The sequence below is a fragment of the Leptonychotes weddellii genome, chromosome 6 (genome assembly GCF_054177405.1).
Source record: "Leptonychotes weddellii isolate Sample4059 chromosome 6, ASM5417740v2, whole genome shotgun sequence".
In the NCBI taxonomy this organism is placed as follows: domain Eukaryota; kingdom Metazoa; phylum Chordata; class Mammalia; order Carnivora; family Phocidae; genus Leptonychotes; species Leptonychotes weddellii.
Window position 1 is genome coordinate 135227883 of NC_138374.1, and position 17065 is coordinate 135244947.

At 49.4% G+C, this 17065-nt stretch overlaps 1 long non-coding RNA gene across 14 annotated transcripts in view; it reads left to right on the forward strand.

The window, feature by feature from the left end:
* The window catches only part of LOC145722385 (uncharacterized), a 79243-nt gene that overhangs the window by 43436 nt on the left and 18742 nt on the right, over window positions 1-17065 (forward strand). For 10 of the 14 annotated variants that reach the window (XR_014146643.1, XR_014146642.1, XR_014146640.1 and 7 more), the window contains one exon: window positions 16083-16343. The exons of 1 other annotated variant lie outside the window; for it this stretch is intronic. This is a non-coding gene — a long non-coding RNA (uncharacterized LOC145722385). Of the gene's footprint in view, window positions 1-14878; window positions 14986-16082; window positions 16344-17065 lie in introns of all 14 variants that reach the window. 3 more of the 14 variants (XR_014146637.1, XR_014146638.1, XR_014146641.1) reach the window with 2 other exon arrangements.

Genomic DNA, 17065 nt, shown 5'->3' on the forward strand with positions numbered 1-17065 from the left:
CCCGTCACGCCCAGCTCGGCCTTGTAAAGTCAAGCCAGTGTTTGCTCGCTTCTCCTTTACTCTCCAGCAATGAAATTCATAGGTCATGTAGGCTTCCTGTGCACAAAATTTAAAAAGTTATAATATCCTCATTGTAATATAAGACAAAGGAAGTAAGTGTGTAATAATTGATTTGTATGCTACACTAGCAGTCTTATACTTGAAGAATCACCTTCAGTTCAGTGCCTGTGGATATGTAAGTGCAGAAGAACGCAGGCTTGCCTCCCGGCCGACTTAAAGCTCATGAGGGATGCACTGTACCAGCAGGTTGTGAGTCCCCAGACTGGTGAACGCTGTCGATAAATTTGTAATCCAAACAAATTTGATCTTCTTGCAAAGACTGCAGCATTTTGCATTCACGGATATTTTAGGACGTTTTCAATCATGCAGAAAGCTCTGTATTTATACGTAAAAACAAGTTAGATCCGAGGCCCAGACACCAACAGCTAGCTTTTCAGTAGGTCATTCAAAAGAAGTACGCAACAGGAGGCGAGTCTGCATTGTGTGAGAGGCACCTGCCCCTTGGGGGACAGGGCACACAAGCCCCAGGTACCCTTCCTCTCTACAACTGGTTGTGGTGCCCAGTCTTTACCAAAACAGAAATTACACCAGATTTTCAAAACACCTCCTCCCGGCAATTCCAGACCCACCGGCCAGCGCTGACTTAAGGCTTGCAGGTCAGGCTTTCCTTCATGCTAATGAAAATCATCAGTGGGTTTGAGCAGAGGAGGGATGGAATCTCATTTACATGTTACAAGGCTAATTTTGGCTGTGGGTGAGGACTCGTGCGGTTGGGAACAGGGGCGTTTGCGGGTCTGCTGGACGCAAAGCCTTCTAGAAGCAGCGAGGTGTGGCCCTGTGGTTCCCAAGTGGGGATTCCGGTACCACCGACCGCGGAGGGTTTTATAACAATATCCACCCAGAAAAGTGATTAAGCATCTGTGGACAGCTGAGCTGGCATGGATCACTTACACTTTGTCTGAGAACTAACTACTTGTATTTATTGCTATTACAGTGGTTGTCACCTACTAGCAAAAATGTGCATTTTGTTTGTGTTTAAAAGCCACAGCAGATGGAACTTACTCCCCCAAACGTTATTTCGGTGTTTACGTCCTCAGTAATTTCCACAAATTATAATGGAACAGGATGTCTGTAAACTTCTCTGTGTCCTCCCTCGGAGTTGGATCTTTCTGCTTCGGTGGGGGTGATGTTGTTCCACTGGGAACTCTAAGGAGGGGTCCCTTGACGGAGCGGTGGTGGGACATTGATATGATGCGAGGTGCTGGGAGCAGGAGGTCAGCAGAGGAGGTGACAGCCCGGGGACAGCGGACCTGGGACTTAGTCTGAGGTCTTGCTGTTTGCTGGCTCTATGACCCGGGCATGCAATAGGCCTCTCGAGCCCTGATTTCCTCATCTAGAGACGAGCCAAATAATACCTAGAATTAAATAAGGTAAAATGTCCAAGTGTCTGGAGAGTCAGATGCACAGTAGGGGCCCAAACACATACCAGCTTCCTTTGTTTGTGGACAGTGTTCCAGCCATCAGGCTGGTTTCCTGGAGACCATGGTGAGGATGTGGGGGACTTGGCCACGGGCCACATGTCACTGTCCCTTGGAAATGCCTGGGCATCATGGAGTGCCGGGGGGAGTAGAAAGGCACAGAGTTACCCTCCGAGGGCATGTCCTCTCCCTGCAGTCACTGTGGGGGCCCTGCCTTTCTCTCTGGGGCTGAGCACTGAGGTCGTGCAGGGATCCTTTGCAGCCTGGGGAACAAGCCTCCACAGGCCTGTGGAGAGGCCCCTGTAAGCCTCTTAGGTGAGCAGTGCAGGGCTTTAAAGCCAGGGATGAGGCAAGTCCATCCCCACGGTGTGGGAGAGAGGAGCCCAGAGTGAGGCTCCTGACTCCTGGCCAGGGCCCTTCCTGGGAGCGTTCCCTGCCGCAGACCCGCCTCCGTCCGGAGTCTGGGAGGAGTGTCACCTGGAAGTCACTAACAGCCCCTCATCATCTTTTCTTTTGCTACATCTATTGGCCACTTTTGAGGAGAGAAATGGCAGCATCCAGAATAGCAGACAATTTAGAACCAATTATATTTATTTTGGAGGAATACAAAACCTTTTTTCTTTTCTAATTATGCACAAACTTTCTAACAGTGTTTTCAAAATTTTTATACTTGAGCATGCTCCTAACAGCAGAGGAGAGTGATTGCCGACCCCCAGGTGTCAGGAGCGAAGGCTAAGTGGCTTTCGCCAAGCACAGCATTTCCTTGAAGTCTTACACTTTTTGCTACACTCTAGTACAAATTTTGGGTTTTAATTCCTTATAGCTACACTTTCTAAATACAAAAGTAACTAGCTGGCCTTAAATCTGATAATAAAAGTGGTGCCTGGCATACCCTAGTTACAAAAGAAAAGAAATAAATTAATATTAAACACGAGCTTGTGACCCCGGAGCATCCACTCAGAGATGAAGGGGGAGATACTCCGGAGACAGGTTAAGGAGCTGGAAACCTGGCAGGGAATGCACATGAATTCATTACTCATTCAACAAACATTTGTTTAGTTCCTACTCTGTGCCAAGCATTGAGCTAGGTCCTGGGACACACTGACCAGCAGAAGACACAGATGATCACACATAAAATCGGGGCTGTGAGTGAAGGGGCAATCCACGGGGCGGGGAAGTCTGAGGTGGGGGAGCTGAGCTCTTCAGAGAGGCCGGGGAAGCTTCCTCCAGGCAGTGGCCCTGGAGTTGAGTCGGAAAGATCAGTGGGAAACGGCGAAGCAGAGAAAGAAGGAAGGAAGGAGCTTCCCAGACTGAGGTGTAGAGGTGGCAGAGAGAACAGAGGAGGAGAGGCGAGGGGGGTGGCCCCACCAGGGAGAGGGAGGCGGAAGGTGGCGGCAAAGCGGAGTCAGAGAGAGACGTGGGGGGATGACCCCACACGGCTGCATTGGAACCGCAGCGGGTCGTGTCCTTTTCCGAAAAATGAAAGGAAACCCCTGGAGATTTTAAGCCAGAGGCTGCATGATTAGATTTGCATTTTAGGAAGATTGCTCCCACTGCAGCTCAGGGAACAGCGTGGAAGGTGCCTGGGTAGATGCCGAGCTGAAGGAGAGTTCCACCTGTGGGGCGTGGCGCAGCTGGGGGAAGGGGGTGGTGGCCGTGACTGTGGTGGTGGAGACAGAGTGGAGAAGCTGGGTTGTAGGGATATGCAGGAGCCGAAATGTGCAGGATTTGGTTACAGAATGGAAATGGTAGAAAGAGGAAGGAGTTGCCCAGGACGGCTCCACGATTTCTGGCTCGCATCCCACTGACCAAGGCAAGAAACACTGTAAGAAGAAGAGCAGGTGCAGGGCAGAAAATGGTGAGCCCAGCTTTGGGCTTCTCATTTTGAGGTGCTCTGAGATCTTCAAGAGATGTCGGGTCAGGTGTGTGTGAGGTCGGGAGCTGGGCCCGGGTCTGAACTGGTGATCTGATTTGGGGAGTCCTCTGCATGTTGGGAGCCAGACGTTTGCGTGAGGTCACCTGGCGGAAGGTGCAGAGTGAGAGGGGCCAGGGACAAGCTCAGACGACTCCAACATCGAGGAGAGAAAGAGTAGTTGTACCCGGAGTGTCCACAGAGGGCTGTGGTGTTACTGACACGTCCAGAATGGTCATAACCCAAGTTACCGTTAGATTAAGTGCATGGAAGTCGGTGGTGGGAGCTGTCTCGGCGTCTGTGGAGGGTCAGGGCAAGAAACCGGACGGGAGCGGACAGCGTGCGGGAGGGAAGTGAGCAGGTTGAGGCAACTGTCAGGAGTTTGGCTGAGAAGCTGGTGAGCGGGAAGGCAGGGGGCGCCAAGCAAGAAGAAAGACATTTTTTGTTTTCTTGCTTTAAAATGTCCGATTATGGTCACTTTCACACATAAATAAACTAGATGGGGTGGTACTGTGATCCCTCGTGGAGCCATCACTCAGTCTGGACGGTGATCAGCTCATGGCCATCCCGTATCTGCACCTCTACCCACTGAGTTTGTGTTTTAGCGGCAGAGACTTGAGCCCCTTGAAATCCATGGGGAAGGAAATCATTGCGAAGGGGAGTGTGAATAGTCAAGAGAGAGAGAAGCCAAGCACAGATGATAGCCGGGGTCGGTGCGAAGGTGGGGGGACTAAGATGCCGTGAACCTGAGAAGGATTTTTGGGAAGCCGGTGGGTGCTCCTTCCTCACTGCAGCGCGGACAGCGTGGAGTGCAGGTGCATGCAAGTGCGTGCAGGTGCATGCAGGTGCGTGCAGGTGCGTGCAGGTATGTGCAGGTGTGTGCAGGTGCGTGCAGGTGTGTAAAGATGCGTGCAGGTATGTGCAGATGTGTGCAGGTGCATGCTGGTGTGTGCAGGTGTGTGCAGGTGCGTGCAGGTGCGTGCAGGTGCAGGCTTGAACGGCTGACATCGGGAAGATAAGAGATTTCATCTGATGATGGAGGGAGGTAGCTCCTCCTCATCCTCCAAGGCCTCCTCCTTCTTTTAAATTAGGTAGTCATGTCATGACATCTTCAGAAAAGGGGGAGGGTGGGCATTTGAAGAGAGCGCGGATCGTCGGGTTAGTCATTGTGGAGACAGGTGGAATATTTACTGGACGGGGTTCCAGGCCCATTTGGAGGAGATGGATTGGCCCCGAGAACCAGACTCAGCTCGCACACATCTATGTGCGTATTTGTACACCCGGCTTGTGAATGTTTGCTTTCATAATATACTGCTGTTGGCACTCTGCTCCCTAGCAAAGGAATGTGCGTCCGAACATGTGTGTGTGTGTTTTACGGGGGACATGGATTCCACAGGCTCCTGAGTGTGTGAGCAGAATGTCTAGATCTCAAGAGGGAGAGGATTTCAGTTCTTCAAATGTAGGTGTGACTTAGGGACCTCGGCGCCTGTGTTTTGCATTAGCTGTTGCAGGGCGCCACCTGCTGGAAAGCCCGCGCAACGTCGCCAGCCGGGTTTTTCCAGCGCGCACTCTAAATAAAACCTTCCTTCTCGGCAAGGTCCGCGTTCTTGCACATGGCACTCCCCCCTGGCATGTGAGTTCCACTTCTTAGAGGCTCCTTTACTTTCCTTGTGTATTAAAGCAGGAACTCGAAAATGCGTTCTTTTCTGACTCGGTTTTGGCCGAGACCACATCCGCCCTGTCACAGTACATTTCTTGTCTGTAAGGCTCATCCGTGTCCGTGTATCAAAGAAGAAGAAGGCAAGGTTAGACTCACCTAGAACAGCATTAGTAAGAAATAGATTGTCGGTTAAAGGCATGGGGAGTATAGTTGCTATGGAAACCAACTTTGTCCAGATTATGAGGTGTCTTGTTCAGCAAATCTGCATTTAGTCCCCCAGCACTTCCTGTTCCAAATCCTCCTCCTCCTGGTTCCGTAACTAAAATATGCGTTTCCGGGCGCCTGGGTGGCTCAGTCGTTAGGCGTCTGCCTTCGGCTCAGGTCATGGTCCCAGGGTCCTGGGATCGAGCCCCGCATCGGGCATCGGGCTCCCTGCCTGGTGGGGAGTCTGCTTCTCCCTCTCCCACTCCCCCTGCTTGTGTTCCTGCTCTCGCGCTCTCTCTCTCTGTCAAATACATAAATAAAAAATCTTTTAAAAAATAATAAAAATAAATAAATAAAATATGCGTTTCTTCATAGTTTCCAAGTTGACCATTCGGGACCCTTCTGGTCTGCCGTAAGTGATCTTTTTTATAGTCAAACTGGCCCAGAGCACCATGTCCATTAAAGCTTGTTCTCCATGAGATGCTCAGGTCACACCACAAAACTGCTCTTGGTTTCTAGATTTTCATTCAGTAATTCCTTTCCTTCAAATTAACTTATGCTATGGGAGAATTCAGGGATAAATCACTCTAATTGCTTCCTCTCCTTTAATTCAGTCAATAAGTCTTAATTATGGTCATTTTACATATACAAATTGTCATGATTCACAGAGAATTCAGAGAAACGCCAGGCTGAAGTACTGAGTCATTCACAAGAAAAGCAGTGTTCGCTCATTTACTTAGGCGGTCTTCAGGAAGCACCTACTCTGTGTCAGAAGTTTTGGACGCCCGTGGGGATATCGGGGAGCAAGACAGTCATGACTGGTCTCTGCAGAGCTTTCTCTACAGTGTGGGAAACACTGATGAGGTCATCACAGAAGACTTCTGGTGAGGTCTCTGGTAGGGGAAGTCCAGAGAATGTTGTGGAATACCTGGAAGCTAGAGAGTTATGGAGGGCTTCCTGGAAGAAGGGGTATTAACCCATGATGGAAGGGAAGAACAAAATGATGCCAGGAGGGCTATGGGGCTGAAACCTAATGGTGAGAGCCAGATGATGGAGAGGCTGATAAACCTTTTTAAGGTGTTTAGATTTTTTTTTTTAACAATAAGTCTAGTTGATATCCATCCCCACGCATAGTTATAATTTTTTATTTTCTTGTGATGAGAACTTTTAAGATCCACTCTTTTAGCAACTTCTAAATATATGGTACAATATTATTGACTATACTCACCATACTGTACATTACATCCCCAGGATTTATTTATTTATTTTATAACTGGAAGTTTGTCACCTTTTGACTGCCTTTACCCATTTCGCCCACCCTGGCCCCTACCTCTGGATTTTATTCCAAGATTTTATTTTAGGAGCAAGTACCAGCCAGTGAAAGATTTTAAGTATGTGTGTGTAAGAGGGTGGTGACCACACTCAGATTTATATGTTAGAAAGGTTATTCTAGCTGAAATTTGGAGCAGGACTGAGGGGGAGCCAGACTGGACATGAGAGCAAAGGTATGTGCGATGTGGCCCTGGCTTCTATTACGGGAGCCGGAGAGAAGTGAATGGATCCGAGAGAGATTATTGCATGGATAGGACTTGTTGGAAATTGGTTGTAGGAGGTAAGGGAAGGAGAAGAGCCTAGCTTTCTGTCTTGAGCAGAGGGGTACTTGGAGGTTTCATTTGGTGAAACAGGGAGTACCGGATGAGAAGTGGATTCTCAGAATGGCCAGGGGAGATGAGTGTTTCCCCTTTGGATGTGCTGAATTTGAGACATCTAATGCGTGGGGCAGATATGTGAGTGAGCGTCTGGAGGTAGGAGCTGGTGCTCTGAAGACAAATCTGGGCCAGAGATACAAGTTAGGAGTCACCCTCCTGTTGAGGGTACACTGATGCTCGGGCCGCAGTCAACAGCTCCCAGAATGCAGGGTGAGCAAGCAAGAGTGGCCAGGAAGAAGCCCCGAGGCCCCCATCGTTGAAGGGATTGTTAGAGGAGGCAGAAGCCAGCAAGTGAGACCAGTCACAGGGGGAGAGAACCAGGCGGGCTGCTGTAGAGCTGGTTAGGAGAAGCTTCTGGAAAGGCTGCATGCGGCACAGCGTGCACGTTCCTGAGAAGGACTGATGTTTTCTTTGGGATTTAGTAATGGGTGGCCTTGTCAGGTGGGGTCCTGGGGGGGTGATCATGGGCTTCAGGGAGTTCACAGTGAGGAGAGGGGAGGAAGGGGAGACAGTGAGCTTATTAAGTCAATCTGCGCCGTGTGAATTGGAAGCTAAGGGTGAGGCGGGAGATTGGAAGCTAGGGGTGAAGCGGGAGCTGGAGGGGCAGGTGTGATGAGGGAGGGATGTTCTGTTTTTGGAAAGGGGGTGGTTGAGAGTGTTTCAGTACTCCCAGAAGTTATCGTGCAAAGAACGGAAGGCCGAGGGGTCAAGAGGGAGCACTCAGTAGAGAGTGAGGTCCCTAAGAAGGCAGCCGGAGTTAATCAGTTATTGTGTCTGTCCTTATGAAGGAACAGTTCTAAGAGCATTGTCTCATTACACAGCCTCTCCGAGAGAGGTTCTGCTGTTAGGATCCCGTTTTTTGAGTTGGGGAAACTGAGGCACAGTTGGGCACTGGGAGGAACCAAGGCCACATGGAAAGTGGTGGAGCTGGGACTCGTACCCAGGCGTCCATCTCGAGACTCACAGAGCTAACCCCGAGGCCTCGTCATGGGAGCCACAGTCCAGGGGGAGACGTAAGTAGGAGGTGTTCAGCCTTACCCTGGGACTGAGCAGGGTGGAGACAGACGCAGGTGTCAACGTGGGGGCTGTTATTGGTGTCCTAGAAATGCCGTAACAGGTTACCCCAATCTGGGTGGTTTACAAACCACAGGGATTTATTCTCCTGCCGTTTGGGAGGCTGGAAGTCTAAAATTAATGGGCCATCAAGGTCTGACGTCTTGAGAAAGGGCTCCCTGGTGTGGGGCTGCATGCCTCCACCGTCAGCCTCTGTCCTCATGCAGATGGCTTCTCGGTGTCCCAAACCTCTCTGCCTTTCTCTGAGAGAGACACCTGCCATGGGATCTAAGGCTCACCCTACATCCAGGACGATCTCATCTTGAGATCCTCAATTACACCTGCAAAGATGCTTTTTCCAAATAAGGTCATGACCATGGGTTTGAAGATCTGGGCACGTCTTGTGGGGTCACAACGTGACCTGCTGTGGCTAGAAAATTGAGGGAGTCCTGCCTAATGGATTCCATATCTTCTGTGAAGGAGGAACATGAATAATTTTCTGAGAGTGAACTCAGATGTAGAGGGATCAGGTTTCTGAGGAGAGTGAAGAAATCTTGCAGTAATTATTATTGGCATCTGGAGTCAGCTGACTAGGAAACACTGCATGTTTGTGCAGAACGAGTCTGCTCGCATTCACTTATAGTTGTGTGATCTCCCCTGGCAGCCATGAGCCGCCTGGGCAAACAGGCGGAGAGCTGACCATGGACACGACTGAGTCACAGTCTGTGGGGAGGGGGCGTGAATGCCGGGGAAGGGCAGAGACAGACGAGGCTTAGGATGTTGGCAAGTGGTGGTTTTCTAGAGAAGGCCGTGGACGTGAAGCCAGATGTGCACGGAAGTGAAGTCAGAAGGGGCGAATGGATGAGTCATGGCAGACAGGACCCTGGGAGGAATTCGGTGAACCGGCCGTCTTAATACAAGGTTATTCTCAGAGCATGGGGTATTGGGTTGTATTGTTTCACATGAAGAAAAGAATCTGGTTGCAGCAGAAGTAAAGAGAAGGTTGAGAGAGATGGAAAAGTCAAAGAAGAGAGAAGGCAGGAGTCTGGACAGGCCACCCATGCGGACACAGAGCCCACGGGACAGTGGCAGGGCCAGGGTGGAGGAGGCTGCTAAGGGCACGGTGTTGGACCCAGCTCCAGGACCACTGGCACCTGGAGAAGGTGTTGAGCTGGGTGTGGTGATTGCCTTGGTCTGCCGTTCATCACTATAGATTGTTCAGAGAGACAGAACCAACGGGGGGTGTGTGTGTGTGTGTGTGAGAGAGAGAGAGAGAGAGGGAGACAAAGATGGAGACAGACAGAGAGAAGAGGGAAGGAAGAGAGGGGAGGGGAGGGAGAGGGAAGAAGAGAGATTTATTATAAGGAATTGGCTCCCACATGATGGAGGCTGAGTTCAGACCAAGGAGAGCTGATTGTATAATTCTAGTCTGAGTCCGAAGGTCTGAGAATCGGGAATCAGTGATGTAAGTTCCAGTCCAAGTACAAATTCAAAAGGCAGGAGGCTGATGTCTCGGCTCAAAGGCAGTCGGGCAGAGAAGAATAATTCTGCCTTCCTCTGCCTTTTATTCTACTTAGACCTTTGACTGATTGGATGAGTCTCACCCACACTGGGGGAGGACGGTCTGCTTTACTCAGCCCACCCATTCACATGTTAGTCTCATCCACACACACCAGAATAGTATCTGAATAAATATCTGGGCACCCATGACTCAGTCAAGTTGACCCAGGGAGAAATTAACCATCACAAGTGTCTTGATTACATGTAGTGCCTTAATATATTGGTCTTAGTTTCCTCAATATAAAATGAAGGGTGAACAAGATTATTTCTAAAGGCCCTTCTAATTTTAACTTTTGTGTTTTAAAGCAGAATCCCAAGTGCTTGGTGTGGTGTTTCTTCTTAATGGAGTATAATTCAGAAATGGCACCTGTGAATCCACAGATCTTAGAAACTGATGATTATACTCAGGGTCTAGCTATTACTCTCTCCTTACCTGCCTTTTTTTTTTCTAATCATAAAGGTTTCGATAGAACACCTTTAAGAGTACAGCTCTAGGAGCCTCTCATTAACACACAGTTCCAGAAGGTTCCCGGACGGCGGGCCCAGCTCTGGTTGTAGAAGCTCTGCTTTCACTGAACACAAGGGATGCTGGAGCACTAACCTCTCAGGTGAGTTCCTCGTACGGACTTACTCAGGGAATGCACTCCTCTGTGTGGCCTTTCTTGACTTCCCTCCCCGCCTGCGCCGTCGGGACCAGGGGCCCTGCTGCTGTCCCCTCCCTAGCGCTCCTGCCATGGCGCTCTATACACAGGATTGCTTGTCCTTTATTTCTGTCTCCCCCACACAATGACTAACACAGAAGACACGGTGAATTAATTGAGACTGATGTCATTTTATTGTGGGCTTAGGATGAATCTGTCCTTCTCTTGCTTGTCGCCACATCGAGCAGCTATTTGATACAGGTCACCGTGCTGGCAGCCGGGAGAGTCATGATAAACACGACCCAGGAGGTCCTGACCCTCGGGAGGCATGTGTGCAAGTAGTAGAAACTGACGAGACCAAAGGGAAAGCCGCGGGAAACAAGATGTGGAGTGGCTGCCATTTGTAATTCATTTGTCATGGCGGGAATAAGTAAGAGACTGACAGGTATCCCTACTTTGGTGAAGAGGAACATGACGTCTTTGTCAGTTGGTGACATGGGAGGGAACTGGGGAATTCTCCAGCAGAGGCTTGGGGTGGAGAAACGGGAGGCACGTGGGGTTGTGCAGGGACCTGCGCTGGTCCCCGTCCAGAGCGTGCTGGGGGCGGGGGTGGGGAGGAGATGTAGCAGGAGCATCATGGGTGGAGGGGGCCCTACCGTCCGGGGATAACGTAATGGCAGGAAAGACCCCAGGATGTAGGTTTGAGGTGTTCTAAAGATAAACATTGATTTAGATTTGCTGATGTGATCAGATTTGTGGGCGTGGATGATGAAAACAGGAGGCAGGCATGTCTCTGACATAATGGATGGCCGTGCACTGGTTTGGGGAGATCTGGAAGAAGAGAGGCTTCGGGGGTGGGGTATAGGTAGGATGGGGGGCTGAGCACCCAGCGGTTCTACTTTCTCACCAAACGATGAGGTGACATCCTTAACTGAGCGAGCCTCTGTTCTCCTGGTGACATGGAAGCTAACTTGCTGGTGAGAGATAATCGACTCTCTGGTCGGCTTGGATTTCTGCTTTTTGGCATCTGTTCATCTGTGCTTTTTGTTTTCTGAAAGTTGTTGGTTGTGATAATTACTGTTTGGGTTTGTGTTGTTGTTTGATGAGATTTAAAATTCTGTGTCAGCACCCGGTCAGCATATCATGCTTTGGGGGCAATGGCCGGCAGGGCAGTGGGCCGTGTGAAGTGGGAGAATTGATCTGATCATCACGGTTGACAGAGGGGGTTCTTGAAGGTTCAGAGGAGACAGGTGTTGGAGAAAGAGCACATTAGGCATTGTAGAGAAAAGGAGGGATGGAGGTGCACAGCTTTGCCGTGCCCTGCACAAAAAGTGACACTCATTTCCACCCTACAGACTTTTAGTCCAGTTGCCGCGACTCCCCGGGCCACTCGGGTACCCTTGCTGGGCTCAGGACAGTGTGCACGAGAGTGGGGGCTGCCCAAGGGGCCCGTGCTCATCTGAGTTACATTAATTCTTTATTGTGAAATAAATTATTCATACCCAACGATGTATATAAAATATATACACAGTTTAAAGCATGTAATTACAATCATAAAATAAACACTCAAGTCTCAACCAGTCAGCTGAAAATGAGGACGCTGCCCGTTCCTTTGACAATTCTCGGGTTTTCGCCCCCAGCACCTGTGGGCGACCCTCACCCCCTTAGCTTTCTGTATGGTTAGATCTCAAATGCAGCTATCCTGAAATAATATGTTAGCTAGTTTTGCTTATTTTTAAACTTCTTATAAATGGACATATATTCTTTTTGTTCCCTCATGACTATATTTTCTGAGATTTATCCATGCTTTTAGAGGTACAACAGTTAGCTTACATTCATCAATAGGTACTGCTCCATGGTAGGAAGATGCGACAATTTATTAATATATCCTGCCTTCGATGGACATGTAGTTTATTTCCACGCTATTTCCACGTTTTTCAGATTATGTACTTGGGAATGAAATTGCTGAATCTTAGTTGATACTCCTATCACCAGGGTATGCTTCATTGCTTTCAAAGTGATTCTCCCAATTTTGGATTGCATTTTCATAACCGGTAATCCCAGAGACTTTGCAAATGTGGAAACAGAGCTCCTGCCTGGTCACCCTCGCAGAGACAGCCATGCTGCAGGAAATGGGGGGACACTCCAGGCCAGTGAGGCTCGGGCGGCGTATTTTCCTCGTTCCGTTTCTTCCTTCACTCACTCCTGTTCTCGGACAGGAGTATCTCTTACCACATGGAGGTGTTTGGGGGGCTTCCCGGAGGCTAAGAATGTCCAAAATCAGGAGATGTGAGGTTAGAGGCACAAAAGGCAGAGGGCGCTGGGGAGTCTGGAATGCCTGTCAAGCCATGGACGGGAGGAGGTTGACTTGCACACGTTTGGCCATAATTCCTGAACCAGAGTGGAAGGCTTCTGCAGCTGGGAGCTCCCAGAGTCACCGTGGGACTGCTGTGAGAATCTCTTATCCCGCACGGACACAGAAGTGTGGGATCACCGCCGGACGTTGCCCTGTCCTGACGCTCTGGCCGCCGTGCTTCCTGGAACACCGGGCTGGCACCTACACACCCTCCCTTTCCCCAGAGTCAGCCCCGAGCCAGTCACATTAGAAAAAGAGCCTCTAATCCTCACAAGACTCCTGAAGAGCAGGGATTGTGCTAACTTCGGGGATGAGAAAACTGAGGTTCGGGGGGTCACTGGCTTCTAGGTGGCCGAAGCAAAGTGTCCCCGCCGTCTAATTTCACCTGGGCTCTTTCTCCCGGTATCTGCCCCGCTCTTCTGTCTCTGGTCCTTTCTCACCCTGTGACCCTCAACAAGGGCTTTAGATGAAAAAGTCACCGTTCACATAAGCACTCATGTAACAGGGAAAATCACTGTGCGGACCTCGTCCATTCTAGGAAGAGCAGCGTTCCAGACCACACAGGGTCTGTCTCCCTTGACGTTATTATTGTCTTTGTGTTTATATCGGTCTCCTAAGTCAAGTCTTGCCGCCTGTGGGTTTAGTCTGCCCCGTAGCTCGCATGTGCCTACAACAGGGAGGTCTTGTCTGTAGATCTTGCTTCGGTGTCTTGTGGGTCCTGCGTGATTTTGCTTGCGTCCTGGCAGAGAGCATATTCCCCCCTAACACTCGGGGCTCTTAGCAGAGGCTTTCCTGGGATGAGCAAACTCACACACTCGTCCCCTAGCTCTGACGATTGTCTTGGAGAAGCAGTCAGGCTTAGCAGCACACCCAGCCTGCCGATGTCCCGATCCCTGGGGACACTGCCGTCACGGCCTCTCAGGCCCTTCCCTTGTCCAAGGACACCTCAGCCTGCTGATAGGGGGTCGGGGCAGAGTGAGGCCATATCACTCAAATGAGGGGAAAATCAGAACATTGGTCTCCCTCCTGGTGAGGCTCGGGACATCCTGTTGCCACCACGTGGGAGGCACCAGGGGGAAAAGTGATTCAGATCACCCCCCTCCCTGCACAACCTTCCTGCTGCCTCCCACACCAGGGCCACTTCCCCTGGTTCTCCGGTGGACCCCGCAGATGTTGGGAATGTCAAGGCCATGATCTGTGGAGTTGTTCTCTAGGGCCAACCCCCAGACAGTAAGTTGAAATGAAAAGAAATCCTAAACTCTTCTCGTAATGGTCATGCCACAGGAAGACAAATATGAGGGGCTTTTGTTTCCAGCTCCTATGGGCAACTGGTTGCCCTGGAATCCTGGATCCTCTGCTTTCAAATTAGGGAGAGAATCTCTGAAAATAACAAAGTTTTCTGAGGATAGCAATAGACAAGACACCAGAGGTTTTGTGGGGTCTAGAACAGGGCCTGGCAAACATTTCCGGCAGAGGGTCAGAGAGTGAATGTTTCAGGTTTTGTGGGCCCTTCTGTCTCTGTGGAACATAAATCTTTGAGTGGATTTACAATCCTTTAGAAAATACAAACACCATTCTTAGCTTGGGATCCTTACAAAGCTGGACCACAGGCTGGATTTGGCCTGTAGCTTGCCAACCCCAGTCCTACGAGGACGCTTTCAACTTTAGAGTCACGAAATATCAGAGAAAACACTGCTAGAATCTTAATGTGGTAAATTCTGAGAGGAAGCCATGAGCAGAAACAGCAGGAGCAAGCATGACTACTTAGGAAATAGTTTCTGGAGAAGAGCATGAACGAGGGAAGGGAAAGGAAGAACAGAGTGTCCAGAGCACAGGTGAGAATCTGGGGAAGCGGCGTGAATGAGGCAGAGTCTCTCCTGAGCACGTACACGCATGCCCTGTTGTGTGGCCGACCGGATTTGTGTGGGGACTTGAGAAGGAATGTGCTCCCTTCTTGTGGTCCTAGCTGCAGTCCTCTTTCAACCGTGTCTGGTCACAGTCCTTCACTCACCTTCCTGCCACGTTCCAACACCATTGGTTTAGTGCTCCTTCTATTAGTTATCAGGATAAAAAACAGAGAGAGAGAGAGAGAGAGAAGGAGGGCATCATTGTGGTGGGGCATTGGTTGGCGGGGGTGGGTAGGAAGACAGCAGGAGCTGTGGGAAGCTCTCTGTGGATTGAGAAGTAAATGCAGGAGTACCAGCCTTGTAACTTTAATCAAAATACAAACCATTTTCTCCCCCAGATCATCAGAAAATATTCAAGGCAGAGAAGGAGAAAAATCCAAACATGAGCTGAGAGGTAATACGTGTCCAAGAGAAATTGAGGAAGGGAGCTCATGTGCTAGCCCAGGTGGGAACACAGGTGAACAGGCTACTCTTTGCTAGAAGATAATATGAAAGACAGATTTCTAAATACCCTAGAAATAGTGGCCCTTCCAGGAAAGACCCATTTCCCCAGCATTCTGCAAGAGCCCTGAACCAAGAGTTAAAGTATCTTGGCTTTTGTCTCAGCCGACTCCTTCCCAGCTGAGACCTCCAGCGATTAGCTCATCTGAGTCTGTTTCCTCATCAATGAAATGGAGACTATCTGGGTTTTTTTCCTATTTCATTCCATTGTTTGGATTTGTACATGGATACTAAAGGGCTTTATAAAGTATTAAGAACTATGATTATGAAAGAGATATTATTAGTTTCTGTATTTAATTCCTATTTATTAGTGTTTCAGTAGTGGGTTGCCTTTACTCATACACGGCTGGCTGTGTACTGGGATTGACCGGTATCCCAGGGACGACCTGCCTCTCAAATTTCTGCTGAATCAGACTGTGACAACATGATTAAATCATTTCAGAGGGATCCAAAGTCTCTACAGTCCTCAGGTTATGAAAATAAGAAACATTAAAACCAAATGTATCAAGGATGGGACCCAATTCACCTGTGGGCATCCTCGTTCCTGATTAGCTGGTCCCCTAGCTGTGTCTTCAGGGAAAAGAGCAGGGTTACCTCTGGAGGCATCCGAGAGCTTGGGGTCACCATGAAAGCAGCAAATGCCTGCCAGGAGAACACCGGAGGGGAGCAAGGCATTCAGGAAGAGAGGAAAGGTCTCCTGCACCTGGCTTCACAGTTGTGATGGATGCTGATTTGTTCTGCCCAGACATAGGGTGTTTGAGAGATGGCAGCCTGTGACCTTTCTTCCTTTGCCTTCCTTCCTGGTGCCATGTTTCCCCAAACACGTATTCTTAGAACAGGACCCTGACAAACCCTCTTGAGGCTATGATGATGTAGACTGATAAGTTTCCACCAAAAATTCATGCTCCCCTTCCAAGGGCCACCTTTCCTGATGGCCTTGCATCTGGATGGGGCTGGTGAGTAGATTGATGTGTGTCTCTTACAGGCTGAGGTGGTTAAAAAGCATTTTGTCCGCTTCCTGTTTTCTTGTCTGCTTACTAGATATTGATGTCAGCAGCGATGCTGGAAACCGAGTCTTGAAGATGAAATGGTCACAAAAATGGAAGGAAATGGGGCCTCTGGGTCATCTGTGTCACTGCTTAAAGGAGAGCTGCCCGGTTGGGAACACTTACACGGGACTGGAATGTGAGCAACAAGCCCACGTTCCAGTGGGATTTGGGGTCTTCTGGGGCAGCAGCTATTATGACATGGATTAATATGGCCACTGATCTTCTCAAACCTTGCCAGACTCTTCTGTTCTCTGTAAGTGGGATCGGCTAGACATTTCTGTTGAGCTTGTCCTCTCCCTTCTCTCCTCGGATTCTTTCTACCCTCCCTGCTGTCATGTCCTCAGATGAATAATGACCGCAACAGAGAGCAGAGGGAACAGGGCAACAATGGTTGTTTTATTCATGAATTCCTTTATTCACCCATTCACTTCTTTCCCTCTGCATGACTTGACTACGTGGCCATAGCCCAGGAGTTGGATGGGAGCCAGGGATAGACATTGGCGGGCACCTGGTCTAAGCTCTTAGGGTGGCAGTAAAGACCGTAAGTTTCCATGGTGGGACTTCATATTGAGAGCCGAGGGGAAGAGGGTTTGTCACCACTTTATACCCTGGGAATTTGTTTCTTTTTCATTTCTTACGTTCCATTTGGCAGGTACCTTTGAAATGTAGGATTTGTTGGTGGAGTACCCTAAGGTCATTACCTGGTTTATCAAACTGGCCCCGGAAGACCAGAGAGTTGTTCCCACCTAAAGTCCTGCTGTGTGCCTGGAGCCCACGTTTTAAATACTTGGATAGAAGAGAAACCAAGAGCCCAAGGGTTGAAGAGGCTGAAGTCACCCATACATGGCAAATAAATAAAAATCTAGAAAAGAAGACCAAACAAAAATAGCCACTTACAAAAGCACACCAAACTTGTCCCTGAGATCTCATAATTTTCCCACTTAGGTGGATTGTGCTCACAGGTACACTCACAAT